The sequence below is a fragment of the Rhea pennata genome, chromosome 28, assembly GCF_028389875.1.
Source record: "Rhea pennata isolate bPtePen1 chromosome 28, bPtePen1.pri, whole genome shotgun sequence".
Lineage (NCBI taxonomy): Eukaryota > Metazoa > Chordata > Aves > Rheiformes > Rheidae > Rhea > Rhea pennata.
Window position 1 is genome coordinate 2,361,063 of NC_084690.1, and position 14,868 is coordinate 2,375,930.

Here is a 14,868-nt window from a genome sequence, read left to right on the forward strand (position 1 = left end):
TAGCTTTAAAATAGGGAGTAATGTTGCATGTTACTGAAAAGGGTTCAGACCAAGTGCCTGAGACTTTACCCAGCTCTTTCTATTTCTCTGCACTTCCTGATTTCCTCCAATACAATTCATGTCTGTGTAATATATAGTGTGAGTTTTGTACAGCAATTTGTACTGTGGCAGGATGGGGGCTATTTTGGTTGTTGATGTTACTGTAGTAAAAAGAGATGGTAACAGTCAATTTAGATGGACATTATTAGAGATTAATTTGTAAAATCTGACTAAAATCTTGCCCCCCCAAAAATCCTCAAAAATCTATTTTGTTGCTCACAGATCTATGAAGTCATTTGCATTGTAAAATAGCACTTAAGGTTCCACATTACTGTTTACCACTGACTTCTAGTCCTTTTGAGTAAGTGATGCTTTCAGAGACCACTTGCCACTTCTTCAGTTGGCAGGATCGAAGGGTACTACATATTTAGCCAGAACTCTGTGCACAATTTATTCAGCTGGGATAGTATTCTGAAATGGCACATCTTGTGTGGAAAGAGTGTGGGCTCCTCCTGCTCCCGTCAGTTCTGGCACCAGATTGCTTTGTCACTGGAGCCCAGTCTAATACGGTATAGGACAACTTAGAAGCTTTGTGACTCATCACCTTCTCTCCCACCCTTAGTGACTGAGTCACAGCCAGATCTGAACAGTGAATCAGTGATAGGAGCAATCCTAGGCCCTAGTATATGCTATATATTTTTTTATGTGTATACATACACATATATATATTGCTGCAAACGCAGCAGGAGATGGATATATTGCAGCTAATAATTGATTCCCCATTAGACTAGCTGTAGAGAGGATAGGGCTGGCCTCTTAATCGTGTTTCAGTTCAGTTGCTATTTTCCTTTCCTTATGGAAATCAATATTTGAGAATACACAGCAAAATCAACCTCTGTGACTAAAGGAAGAGCCTGGGAACTGAACCAAGCCCACTACACAGTATAACAGTTCAGCTCTTCTGCAGTTGCTTGGCTTTCCATGAACTGCTCTGGAGGAAGAAATAGAAATCCATTTATATTATTTGTCTGCAAAATCCTTATAATCTCATTCTGAGTTATTATTCTAGATGACATATCCCAAAGGCCAAGACAGGTAAAATGAGGCCAAAAAAGCCCATCAGTGCCATTTGTCACACATGTGTTTTCATTCTCATACTAAGAAAGCTCAGTCAATTTCCTGATGCACTTTCTGCTTCTCAGTGTGGCTGAAAATTAAATTAGTCACTTTACCACAAGTATGTGATCTGGTTACAGTATTGGCTCCTGTTTACTTTAACAAGCAAATCACAGAGACAGTCTAATCCTTTAGTGCTTCCATCAACATTTTTCATGTCAGAAAAAAAAAGAATCTACAGACTTTTTTAATGGGTAAATATACATAGTGCACAACTTGTGCTGTTCCAGAAGGTTGAAAGCCATATGACTGATAGATAATACTGTTCTTTTCCTGTTCCAGTTCTGTACTAAGAAAAACTAAATAAATGTTTGGAAGAGATGTATTCCTATTTTTATTGTGGTAGCATGGGGGAACTCCAGTGTTTGTTAAACTTAGCTTTCTGCATGTACCTAAGCTGTCTTTATTCAGCAAAGCACTTATATATATGCTTGACTTCGACTTGCACGTACTTAAAATCAATTTCACATTTGAACTTTTGCCAGAACTAGGGCCCAAATGAATAAATTTAAGATGATCATCAGAGTTCATTGGCAGGGAAATGTGCCCTCATTTTTGATTTGCTGAAAACGACTTGTTAGAGGTAGATGAGAACATCTTTCCTCTCTAAGAGTATTGGACTTTAGGGAAAGAATCATGACCAAAATCAAAATGAGAAAATGGAATCTTGACAAAGTGAACAACTCTAGAGCAAATAATACAGATCAATCAAAGCATGTTTGTTTTCTACATATATTTAACTATTATTTACCTTGCATCTCCAGAGGAAATAATAGCACTTTAGAACTAAATTTTCTCATTTCGTAATAAGACAGTGAAGCCATGTAGAATTTTTCTTCTGAAAGAAATTTAGAAGTGAGAAATTTAGTAAAGCCTCTTATCATTTTTGCAGACTATTGTAATATATCATTTTTCTGACACATATGCTTGTGCTGAAATATTCAAGACAATGCCTTTTGTTTTGCAAATACAGAGGAATTTGCTATGCACTGATGGGAATTTCTGTGTTTTCTTCCATTTTCTGCCTGTAGTCTGTGTGTCTGCTGGTGAAGAGCAAAGTGAAATCTTTCTTGCTACAGTGCACACTCAAAATTAGAAAGTGAAGCATGTCTTAGGGAACTGAAGAATCAATGCAATCTATAGAGGAGACTGCACTCAGTGAAGTCAGTTGTGCCACAGATATCAAATCGAAATTCATCCCACTTAATTTAATTCAGATGGCGTATTGTCTTCCTTACAGCAACATAGCGTTTTCATCACTGCCTTTCTTTTTCTTTCTTTTGTCCATTTGGCCCTTCAAAAGTGTTAAAAATGAGCCAAAGATACCTATATTTCTTAATTCCCTTATCTTTCCTTAAAGTCATCAATTTAGCTATATAACAAAGGAAATAATAGCTGGCTAAGTATGAGTATAAGTATATGGTTTGTATTCAGCAGTAACATTGCCATTCTCTGTGACAAAGTCCTGCCAGCCACACTAATGCTCTAATTGATTTTATTCTATAGGAAGCCAAATTATCTTCAGGAGCACTTTGAAGGAGTCTGCTGCTCTTCACTCTGAGCTGAGAGTAAAATCTGGGAGCATATGTTCCTAAGGGGAAAAAAAGATAGTACAAATTGTCAGTAAGACCAAAATAACATCTTTTCCATGCTGTGTTTCTGGAGTGGTTTCTCTATGACTGTATCCATTTGGAGAGGGCAGATTCATAATAAAGCAGGCAGTCTTCCATGGCCTGACAGAGGATTTTAGCACTGTAGAATAAAGTAGAAATTGGTATAATAAATATCCTCTGCTCTTACATCTCTCTGTAGATCTGAGACTTTACAAAGGAGGGCAGAATCATTATTTTCTTTTTATACACAGGAAGGAAGAACAGGCTGAGGTGTGATGGCTTGTGAATGCCACCACGACAGCCTAAGCTGGATGTTGGGTTCTTCTGCAGGAGCTATTTGCTTAATCGGGACTTCATACAATACTCTGCTATATAAAACTGATGCCCAGCCAAAAATGACTGGCAGCAATATGATTGCAAAACCCAGTAACATCACTCTTGTGGGCTAGATTATGCTTTCAGGATCTCTCTTGTGGTGTTTGTGGAATGAGTTTTGTTGATACTTATGCTGTTGGAATGGGGCCCACAGAACATATACTGGGTATAGTTACAGAAGGCACATCTTGGAGGTTTTCTCATGGAATGGTTTTCCGTTGGAAAATACCAGCTTCTCAAAACCCAAACTTTTCGTTGGAACGCGTGTACCACAGGCAGCAAAAACGATATTCCTGGTCGCAGTGGGAGAAAAAGAAAATGAAGAAAAACAAAGAAAGAAGAGGGGAAAAAAATCTTCACTATCCCAGAATTAGAAAAATCAATGATAATGGTATGTACATGATATGCTGAAGTCCTGTTTCAGTAATAAAAACCAGTCAGCAAATAGGGAAAATCATCTGCACAGGTCCTTGACTTTTCTAGTTGAGGTAACCTAATATGAGCACAAAAATGTTCATAACATGACAAAAATGAAACATAAGTGGAACAGAATTCAAGTGATCTTGACTACTTAAAATCAATCCATTTCTCCCATAAACAATAAGAAGCAGGAGAACATTTTTTGCCTTTTTTTTTTAATGCTCCATATATTTATGATAATTAAATCAATAGGAATGGCTGGAAAGTTATGATAACAGAATGGTCTTATTCCCAGAGAAGAAAAATGGAAAAAAGTAACACCAAAGTCCCCATTTTTGCAATTGATATGAGAGATTTAGTTTTAAATTTGCAGTTTTTCAATTGGACTTCCTAAGTGTCTGAAGAGTCACCCAAATTCTTGTAGGTCTCATTTGGAAAATAGCCTAAGTGACAATGTTGAAGGCAGTAATTTGTCAAGTAACAGCAAAATAAACTGAAATAGGAACAAATGAAAATAACCTTTATCTGTAGAATGCTTTTTGATTAAACAGTATTGTTTATATGCTGTCTGGGACATAAAAGAATTAACCTGGATAAAAACTAAAGCAAGTTAAAAAATTAGAGAAGAATGTTTGGGTAAATTTCTGGCATTCAGAGTATTTGAGGAAATTTAATTTAGCTTTTTATATATCTTTGAGGGACCCTTACGCCCTAAAATTCAGATTTAGGTTGTGAAAACTGTCAGTGAGTTCCCTGGAGGGCCAAACAAATCAAGAAAAAGCAAAAAGGCAAAATCTATTTTGGAAGTCTTTTTAATACTTAAAATTCAAAGAAGAAAATGTCAACAGTCTTCAAGATTATCATCAATAATGCCTTTAAGATGAGCGAGCATGGATTTACACCATTACTAGATCAAGCTTACTGAAATCAGTGAAAGATCCCCATTGACTTTGTTGGCTTTGGGATGTGTTTCTGGATCAGGTGAAAATGAATACATTTCTTCACATAAAATAAAAGATTAATTTAGCTGACAACAAGGTCCAGAATTTTATATAATGCCTATATGATAGGCTGTTGCTGCACTGCAACTCACTATAGTCTCAGCCCCCCTTTCCACCCACTCACGACATTTAACAAGAATTTTCCCAGCATTAGTTTTTTTATACTTACCCACAGCCAAAAGTTAAATAATTTTGGAACACCAAATCGCTGGAATTAAACAAACTAAACAAACTATTTTCATTTAGCTTAATCTAAGTTCATCTTTACCCCCATAATCATCAATCTGGATTCTTCCAGTGGGTGCATAAATCTAGTTTCTGAATGCCTGCCACTGAAAAAGCACCATGGCATACTTAAACAATCATTTGTCAAACCCTCTGTTTTCTATTTCATCCCACGATTCATCTTTTAGTGAAAGCTGGCTCTCCTGCTTACTTAGTAGCAGAGAGAAGAATTAGCCTGTTAGAGACATAGGAAGAAACCGCTGAATGACAGGTGCCATCACCTACGGCACTTAGGCTTTCCTGTGAAGTCTCAGCTCTCAAGTCTGGATGTGGTTTGATCTATAAATGACAAAAGCCCACTTAGGATTTTCCAAATTCCTCAGGATGTGCACTGGCTAACGTATACCTGCTTTCATGTATTGACTGACTGTCTAATGCCCGGGGCCATAAAGGTGATTAGAACCTTAATTCCTGGCAAATTCTAGGCATTTCACTGCTACTAAAATGAGTAGAGCTTGGGTCATTAAATACTTGCAGATTTGAGCTTAATTTGCTTAGTTTTGATTGAAAATCTCAACGTAAAGTATTAAGTGACTTGGTTACAACATAAACAAGGTGGCATAGGAATGAAATGATCACAGGTTCTTGACAGACGTGCAAGAACATCTGTGTGTAATTTCATACAGCCATTAATGTCATAGGACAACAAAGCTCAAATTGCCTGAAACAAGGGCTCCCCTTAGTGAGGTGAGGATACCCATATGTCAGCTGTGCATTTAGGTGATGGAGTGAGCAATTTCAGAAAGGTATTTAAAGGTTACTAGATATTGTATATTGCCAGAAACAAACTGTTTTGAGGAATACTCAGAGCTCAGAAAAGGCCATCTGGTGGTAGAGCTCCCTGGGGTTTTAAAAATAGCACAGTTCCCTTACAGACACAGTTCCTGATGCATTTGCATGCTGATTAACCATCTGATTTGTTAGGCATTTAATTCTGACAGCTGCTTTGCAAAATTTAAGTGTGTGTGTTAAGCACTCATAAAAACACTTATGGACATTATTGTACATCACACACTGTACGCGCCAGGCAAAAAATTAGCATAACTGGATTGTTATTGTCTCCAAGCAAAAAGTATTATTAGCACCACTGGAACATCTCCAGTTCTCTAGCCAATCACATTCAGTTCCCACTGCTAATAGGATCTTTCTCATTTTAGAATGAGAAGCAAGACGTATCAGCATGACGAGAGCATACACATAGATCTCATAAATGCTGAGAAAACTGTTTAGCTATATAAATGCTAGATATCAGATCCCTATGATCATAGCAGGATTTGCTAAGAAGTCTTCATCTTCAGTATGACAGAATAACTGAGGTAACCAAGACTATCTTGGTGATGTTATCATCCTCCTCATTATGCGTGCTTGTGAAATCTCAGAGCACTATTAGCAAGATTTAATCAATTCATTCTTCTGGAATATGGGCTTACTTTCCCATATCCCATCGGAGTAGTATATGAGGAATTCATAAAGCAGAGACTGACTTTGCTTTTGGCTTTCTAACATCATTGAGGTCAGTTCTTGCTTTCATGGCCTCTTGCAGAATCTGGCAGTGAGAGAGAACATCCATTAATGGCAGTGAGGAAAGTTGCACAGTTCTATGCTTCTGAGCAGCTTGGCGCCATGCATTGCAAATGTGCGTGTGTCTGAGAGTGCTGTTAAAAGACTTCAGAGTGCAGTATTACTGGTTTTGGAACTATACTTTTTTGTCTGATCCTGGAAATTCCCCAAAATGTACACGTGTTTGACAGCACTGAAAAGCATGGTTTGCCTGCTTTATATTCCTGGCAAAGATAGGCCAGTTGAGCATGTGGTAAAATGTCCTTTAGATTGGTACATACCATTCAGAATGTTCCAATGCATAGGGTGCACAACCAGTGCGGTTTTGTCTGCAGCTGAAGAATCAGTCTCAAAAAGCTTTTCCTCTTCAATCAAAAACAGCAAGGTCAGAACACCATTTTATTGCAACCTTTACAAAACCATTGCAACCTTTATAAAACCATAGAGGTCAGAAAATACTACTGGAGACAGTCAATGCTACTGCTTGCATTGCAGTCACAAGGGATTAGTTTTCATGTCTGGATCCATGGTATATTGTTCATAGTTTTCATTGTCTTGAGCTACCATAAATTAGAAGTAGTATTGATGGGAGAAACATATTCAGTGGAAGTTTGAGCAAATAATGAATAGAAATTGGGGGGAGGGGGATCAATACACCTTTACCAAACAGCTTTTTCATAGTCTTGGCCAGTTTTTCCAATTTCTCCTCTTTCTCTTCTGCCATCTTTCTCAGCACATTTAGACATTAAACCTGTGTTGAAGAATGATATGGAGAATTCTTTCTTTTACAGTAACAACTGTGATCAAAGCATCTCTATCTCCACATGCAGATTGAAAGATGGTAGTATCAATGACCATGACACCAATCTCTATCCTTGCTTCTCTTAAAGCCCTTACAGCCTCCAGAAAGGCTGTGTAACTTTCATCTCTGCTAATAGCATCTAAATTTCTTTTTTGCTTTTGTTGTTGTTGTTTTTTTGTTTGGGTTTTTTTTTTTTTTTTTTTTTTTTTTTTTTTTGCTTTTTCTCTTGAATGGTATGATGAGAAGTTTTGTCTTATCGAATGATTTTATTCCTTACCTATTGCCAAGCTCTAGCAGTAAGCAGGTGACAACCATCAGATGTTTGAATGCTTTAGACAAATCGTTAACTAATACTGCATAGTGGCTGTGAGTCAACTAAAATACCAGACGAACACAGTGGTCAACCAGTCATGGTTAGTTAAAAGGAATTCCAGAACAATTTTGAAGCTGCTTGTAGTGGGGATATTGGACACTTTCTTTCTTTCTCTGATTTAATCAAACAACAGAAAATCAGCAAACAATAAAGTTGGCAATTCCCAGCAATTGCAGTTACAATACACTGGGAGGATAATAAAATATGGTTAATATAGTATAGTTCAGAGATAAGCATAATTGTAATTCAAAAGACAAAATTCTCCATTTTACAGACTGTTATTTATAGGGAGCCAAACTGCTAGACTGTGTTTCAATTATCACTCAGTGCTAGTGAGAGGGGAAATAATGAGACTTTATCTTAGCAATACAGAGTAACAGCATCATCCATTCCATTGAAATTACTGCTGCAGAAGACTACAAGCCAGATACTGCGAATGGTGGAGAGCCGAATATATGAGACAGGGCAGAGGAGCTAACCTAGACTTTGGGAAACAGTAGGACGAGGGGTTCCTGGCTATTCCTCTGTAACTATAACATGTGCATACATTTTTTGTCTCTCATTTTCTCAAGATTATCTGGGTTGAAGAAGATGAGAAATTCTGCTTAATCCAGGTTAAAATAAAACAGTATCAACGTGTTAATTTTAGAGAACACAGCACATTGTACCTAACTCATTAGAGCCAGTCCTAAATGTGTGTTTGATTCTTAGCCTAACCTGTTTTATTGAGAAACACAGAAATAATTGTCTTTTCACCTGTAGTTGAATCCAACAGACTCACATCTAGCAGGCTATTGAACAAAGTAAATGGAAAACATCCCTAGAGAAGCTGAAAGTTTTGCCTTTTCCATCAATTCATATCTAACAGTCAGGTTTGTTTTTCCCTTTGTTATGTTGTTGCCTCCAAATTATTTGCAAGCTGCAAGTTAATGCTGTAAAATACAAGTCATGAACTCATGAAATTTCAGTCAGGCCTGGGGCAGGAGGGATTTGGGAATGCTGTCTGTAAGGTTGCAGATGCTTTCAGCTAAAGTCTGGGCTAGCTGGAACAGATGCTTGTTTGGCCACACAGCTGTTAGGGTACTGGCATAAAGTTAACATTAGGCGAATGGGACAAGAAGTCCCATCTTCGAAGATAGTTGCATGAAGTGACTTCTCATCTTACTGAAGTCCATGGGAATTTTGCCATGGACTTCTATGAAGTCATGGTTTTCTCCATGAAATCAGAGCTTAGTCAGTGGCTTTATGTGCTGCATAAGCAGTCCAGTGAATTTATTCACTTTCTATAGAATTTTTATTTAATATAGCAAATGCAGCCAAATATTTATGATGATTTCACAATAGTAGTTGCATATACTGCTCCTCTGAGGCCTAGGAGTCTGCCAAAATATCATTACTGTTAATTAATCAAGTCTATTTGAGCCAACTTCTGTTCCTGCTGAAATCAATTGCAAAGCTTCTCTACATTTCAGTGAATTCAAATTCTTTATAATTTAGCCTTTTTACTACTAGGCTCTGAATTTCTTTTGTTCCATTAAGCAAGGCTGCCTTTCCAGCAATTCCTGTAATTTCTGCTTTATTTTAACAAGTTTCTTCAAATCAATTTCAAAAGTATTTTAGCTAATATATTACCAAATATAACATTATATATATTATACAAGACAGCATTTCATTTGCATTCTAGCCTACAGGCCCTGATTGTGAGATCGCTGTGGCCCCAGGTTCTGAGTCTATTCCCTTTGCTAATGTCCTATGCCTTGTCTGAGGCTAAGTTCAGTAAAGCAGGTTGCGGTTACTTTTGTGTATTGGATCTAAGGAGTTTCTAGAACAGAGCTTTGTTTCACCCATTTCTAACTTTCTAAGGAAAAATACATCTTTCATGCAAAATCTGTGGTATATACTATGTATCTGGGTACCACTAGGTAATAATGTTAGGCGTGTTTCTGAATTAGAATAGACTTTGTGTTATAGAGGTAAATGCTTTGCTCCATGGAGGCCTTTGAGCTTTTGCTGAGTATATTGGTCAAACACCCTCAGTGTCACTACTGAAGAATGTTATCTAAGCTTTGTAAGTGCCACACTGTACCTTTTTTTGTAGACAACCAGAGCATTTTCAGTCTCAAAACTCTGCCAGCACAGCTCTTCTTTGTACATATAAGTACAAACAGAAGAAGAGATAAATGAGGAAATCGTAGATTTGTTTGAAAATTTTTTCATGACAAACATTAAACACTCTAGGGCAGTATTGTTTAAGAGAATTTTAGAAAATATAGAAGGACACAGTGTTTTGTGTTCCTCATCTTCTTGCTGGCATGAGATCATGTCTAATCAGGCCATGCACAAGCTTTCATGGCATCTGATCAAAAATAGACCCAGAAAAAACTGCACAAGTTCTGTTTCTAGGTACAAATGTGTTGTCTCAGGTTAAGATTGAAACCCATAGGAATCTGTTTCCCATCCTTTATGTGCTGTCTTCTCAGGGTGGAATTTACCCTTGATATGGACTGACTGTGCATCAGTTAAGACAAATCCAAGGACTTACTTTGAAAATTAAAGTGCAGAGGACTTGTACTGGTCTTCTGTGCAGTGGTGAATTTCACCTACAGCAGGTAAGAAGGCCAGCACAAATTGCTGAGTCAAGCAGGTCAGTATATAGCCCAAACCTGCAGTAACGAGAATGCCACCAGAGAAGTAGGTGAAGGAAGCAGCAGTGGTCAGTTGTGGAAAACATATTTCCGGGGGAAAATAAGTATTTCCTAAACTGATGAGTTTCGATCTCCAGTTGTTTATTGTTTTGTTTATTTTTAACAACTCATGATTATAATATAGAATGCTTATTTCTCTAAATGCCTACTTCTTCTTCCTCAGTCCTCCCAAATGACCTTGGTGATCTTTTGTGATGAGGACTTAAATTCTCTTCTGAAAACCTCCAATGGGTCATGAATGTTTTTCCTCCCTTCTAGACTAGAAATAGCTATTGCATTCTTATGATTAATTTACTTACGTATCACTTCTTAGATGACTTGATTATTCATCTACAGTAGCTATAACTTTGGAAAAAGTGAGCCATTTTCATTTGTGTGCTTTCTTCCTGTGTGAGAATGAAGGAAAGGGAACAGTAGAATATTCTCAGCTATTTTTGGATGATGCACTTCAGTAGTTTTGTATAAGCTGAAGTCTCCTCTCCTCTTCTACATCTATTTCACATCTACATCTTCTACATCTAATCACCCAGTTAAATGGTTTGAGTTATCCAAGCTAATTTCTTGCCTAAAAGGAATACTCACATAGTTCTGTCTGCCAGTTGGCAGAGAGAAACCTTTGCTGAACGTGTGTGTAACTTTCTGTCAGCAGAAATCAAATATTCCTCCAGAGTTGAGCATATTTACGCTTCCTCTGCAGTCACTGCAATATTACTGAGCCAGCCTGAGTCTGCTCGGGTGTTGATGGTGGTTAAGGTCAGAGAGCAGCAAGAGCAGGGCTGCTCCACAACAGAGGATGAGCCCGGAGCCAAGGGTGCTCTCACCAACCAGGGTGCAGTCCCTCAGCAGCTGAAGGCTGTGGGCAAAGCAGAGGGCTGGTAACAGGCTCTATCCTGAGACAGGTGAGACCTCAGACAGGTCAGATGGTGGAGTTCATTCATCCCCATAGGAAGATTTTAAAGGAGTGTAGTGGGAGACCGTCTTCTCTGTAAATTTGTCTTAACTAAAACTCTGACCCAGTGAACCTTTGTTTTGCTGTTGGTGCTTGGATGAAGAGTGAAAAAGCACTACCATTTAGGATGATAAATTAAGCAAGGACAGATTGTATATAGTCCACAGGCACACCTGCTGCATACAGCGTACTTCATGCTGACTTGTGTTCCCAGGATTACTCCCCTATAGAGACACCAACAGAAACCAGAATACAACAGTACCTGGTAGATTAATAGAAGTGCATCTTACTGCTCAAAAATAGGATGTTAAAAGATCATCTTACGCTACATAAGATATATGCAATCTACAGATATCCAGTTTAAGAAGGGAATATTTTAATGTAGATTCTTTTTAGAGCCATGGAAAACTAATATTGCTGCTTACTTAAAAAACAGTGGTAATATCAATAACACTGTATTTCCATGGAAGTTTGAACTCTGAGCACAATGCTACTACTTACCTCGATTTATTTTTATTTTATTCTTTAATACTGTATATCAATTATCAGCTTTTTATGCTCTTTTGCCTAATCTTGCTCAAGTTACCTGCCAGAAGTTTTCACCTTTTCATAAAAGTAGTAAATGATGGAGTTTTGAGGAGCAGACAGTATCTTCATTAGCCAGCAGGGGGGTATATGCAGCCTCTCTGTAAGGAAAGCATGGGCAGCAGACTGCAAGCAGCTGCTTTATTCATGCATGGGATGAGAGAGCCTTAACCAGGCATCACTTAGTTCACAGAAAGCAGGCAATGTCACTTGCAAGATACCAATTTCATATATCTGAGCTAGAGAAACTGGGTTTATTTGCACTTGGTACTTACGCTGACCTCTTTAAAAATAATAATAAAAAAAAACTTTGCAAATTGAGTCTAAAAGAAGCATCTAATTTCTGGTGCTCTGTGTAAGAGGAGCTCACTGTTGATTTTATCATCACAGGCAAGTTATATGTGCAAGTTAGGTGCACTTAAACAGAACTAAGCATGAAGTGTAAACTGCAGTGTTTGTTCAGTATATTCACATATTTTCATACAGTATATTCAGTATATATATATTATATAGAGAATATATACTTTTTTAATGTGATCTTCAAATTGTGGTGGAAGGGGTCTCATTCAGACCTCATAAAAATAGTCAGGAGGCTTTCTATTGACCACCATAAGCTGAGAATCAAGCGCTGTGACTTAATGATTATTGGCTCTACTAGACCTGCTTCTAAAACCCTGCAGTGATGATTGCTGAAAGTGCTACAGTAATTGTAGCATTACTATTGGAATTGTTGTGGTGGTTATGCAATTATTTTCATTGCAGTAGAATCCAGAGGCACGGAATTAAATCAGGGTCTGTTGCTAGGTCATGTGAGAAAACCACAAGACTCCTTCCTAAGAATTTGTAATTAAAAGGGCATTTCAATTTTGGCAATATACATTATCAGTATGACACAGAAACCTAAAACAAGGTAGAATTGGAGAAGAATGCTGTTTATAAAGGTCGCTATTAACAAATTATTAAGAAGCAGTCTCATAAGCCTGTATTTTATGGTATCTGTTTATTCCACATACATTAAAATCTTGCATACTGGTAAAAAAAACTAAGAATTGTAAGCCTCCTTGGACAATGCAGAAATACAACAAGGTGTCTGCACCTCAGGTTCATGGAGGCAGTGAGCTGTGGGTTAGTGCACTGACACTACTTTATTCACTTACTTCATTTCACTGGCATACGCATAATTAAACAATTTGCTCTTGCAGGCAGAGAAGAGATCTGTCACTGTCAGTGTGGAACAGATTGGCTCAATCACTGTCAACAAAATTATTTGGTTCGTGTAACAATGTGAAAATTTTCACAACCTCTGCTAAACTTTGTATAGTTGGGAGTTAAGACCAGGAGTGCTAATAGATAGGTAGAGTGTACTCCCAGTATATGATTCTGTCTCCCTCAAGAGTCTAACGGGTTTGAGAGAGTTTGAGCTAAAACAGCTCAATCTTTTACTGCAGACATAAAGCTTTGTTCAAGTTAACAAAAAACAGGGTTCAATCCCTTCTACCAAAAGTTCCCAGTATAATTCCAAATGGATTCACCCCATTGCTTGAATCGGCTGGAACTGAACAGGGAAATCTGTTGCAGCGAGAGTGTTCTGCGTTGGTATTGGTAGACCAGCATGTTGCTTTTGTGCTCTCTTCTCTGTCCTGCACATACATAACAAGGACAAATCTTTTCAGTGCCAAGCTCTTCCCTTTATCCAGCTGTATAACAAGGGAAAGGCTAGATACCTTGCAAACTGAAAGAGCTGCTTGCCAAGAACAGTTGGCTCTATATAGCTTGCTTATCTGTTTTTAAATGACCATGTACAGGCTTTGGTTTTTAGGATTTTAGCTGTTGTGAAATTTGTATCCATAATCCATTCCCTGGATATGTCAGCCCTGTTGACTTGCTGTTCACAAACCATTTACTGTAGCCATTACTTTGAGGCCTTGCTATTCATATCTCATGCTTCAGCTCAGAGATCTCCATGGATTCTCTCTGTTGCCTGGATGACCCACGTCCTCATGATGATAATAGCACAGAGTAGAAATATATTCTATATTTACCGCTCGCTCCTTTTTACTGTCTTTCTTGGCAAAACACTTTTGTGCAAATATGTTTGAAAAGCAAATAAAAGCCATTAACAGTGCCATCCAGCAGACTGGCATTTTTCTATGTAAGTTCATGATAATATATTAATTTTCTTCAGTATTCATTTTGTTCACACTGCTAGCCTCACAAAAGCAGGACATACTTAACTGCCACAGACTGAGACAGATGTATGAGGCACATGCAGAAAAAAAAACATTAAAATTAATAGAGGACTAGAGTAGTGGATACATTTGGAGCTTTAGGAGAAGCATGTTTACAGAAGACAGGGGTCTTCAGAGGTGTTTAAATGCCTAGAGATGATGTTCAGTGGGAATCAGGCACCTCATATGCTCTTGAAAATCCTTGAGATGTTGATCTATATCTTTAAAAGTTTCCATCTCTCTCTCACTAGCTAGGCATCTAAACAGTAACCATGTTTTTTAGCATACACTGCACCCTGTTGCTCCTCTTCATTATTTTTACATGCTGCTTTTCCTTTGGAAGGAGATCTGTCATACCATCCATTCTGAAAGAAAATGTTCTTTCCTCAGTATTAACACTTCTGCTGTTTGGTGCCTCCCTTGGGAGCAGGGAAACCTCTGAACCTGTATTTGCCACTGAAGGAATAGAAACATGGAACCAGAGGTCTACAAGGTTTTATGCAGCCATAATACTGAGCTCTTTTGAAATAGATATCCCTTTATATTTATAAAGCGCCTTTCATCCTGAGAACAGAAAGTTCAGGGAATTACTATTAAATCTTAAACTGTAATGCCAAGGCATTCCTAGATTGTACTGAATTATCTTCACGTTTTAGTAATTTCTTGAAGAAGTTAATTCTTGAGGATTTTGCTGTCAAGCAGCCGATAGGACTCATAATTAATCCATAGTTTCCTTGATGCCAAGCAGCCAGAGGAA

General features: G+C 37.8%; 1 long non-coding RNA gene across 1 annotated transcript in view; it reads right to left on the minus strand.

The window, feature by feature from the left end:
• Positions 1-1,933: 1,933 nt before the first annotated feature.
• LOC134151889 (uncharacterized) overlaps positions 1,934-14,868 on the minus strand; it is a 45,846-nt gene continuing 32,911 nt past the window's right edge. The window contains exon 2 of the long non-coding RNA XR_009960925.1: positions 1,934-2,806. This is a non-coding gene — a long non-coding RNA (uncharacterized LOC134151889). The remainder of the gene's footprint in view (positions 2,807-14,868) is intronic.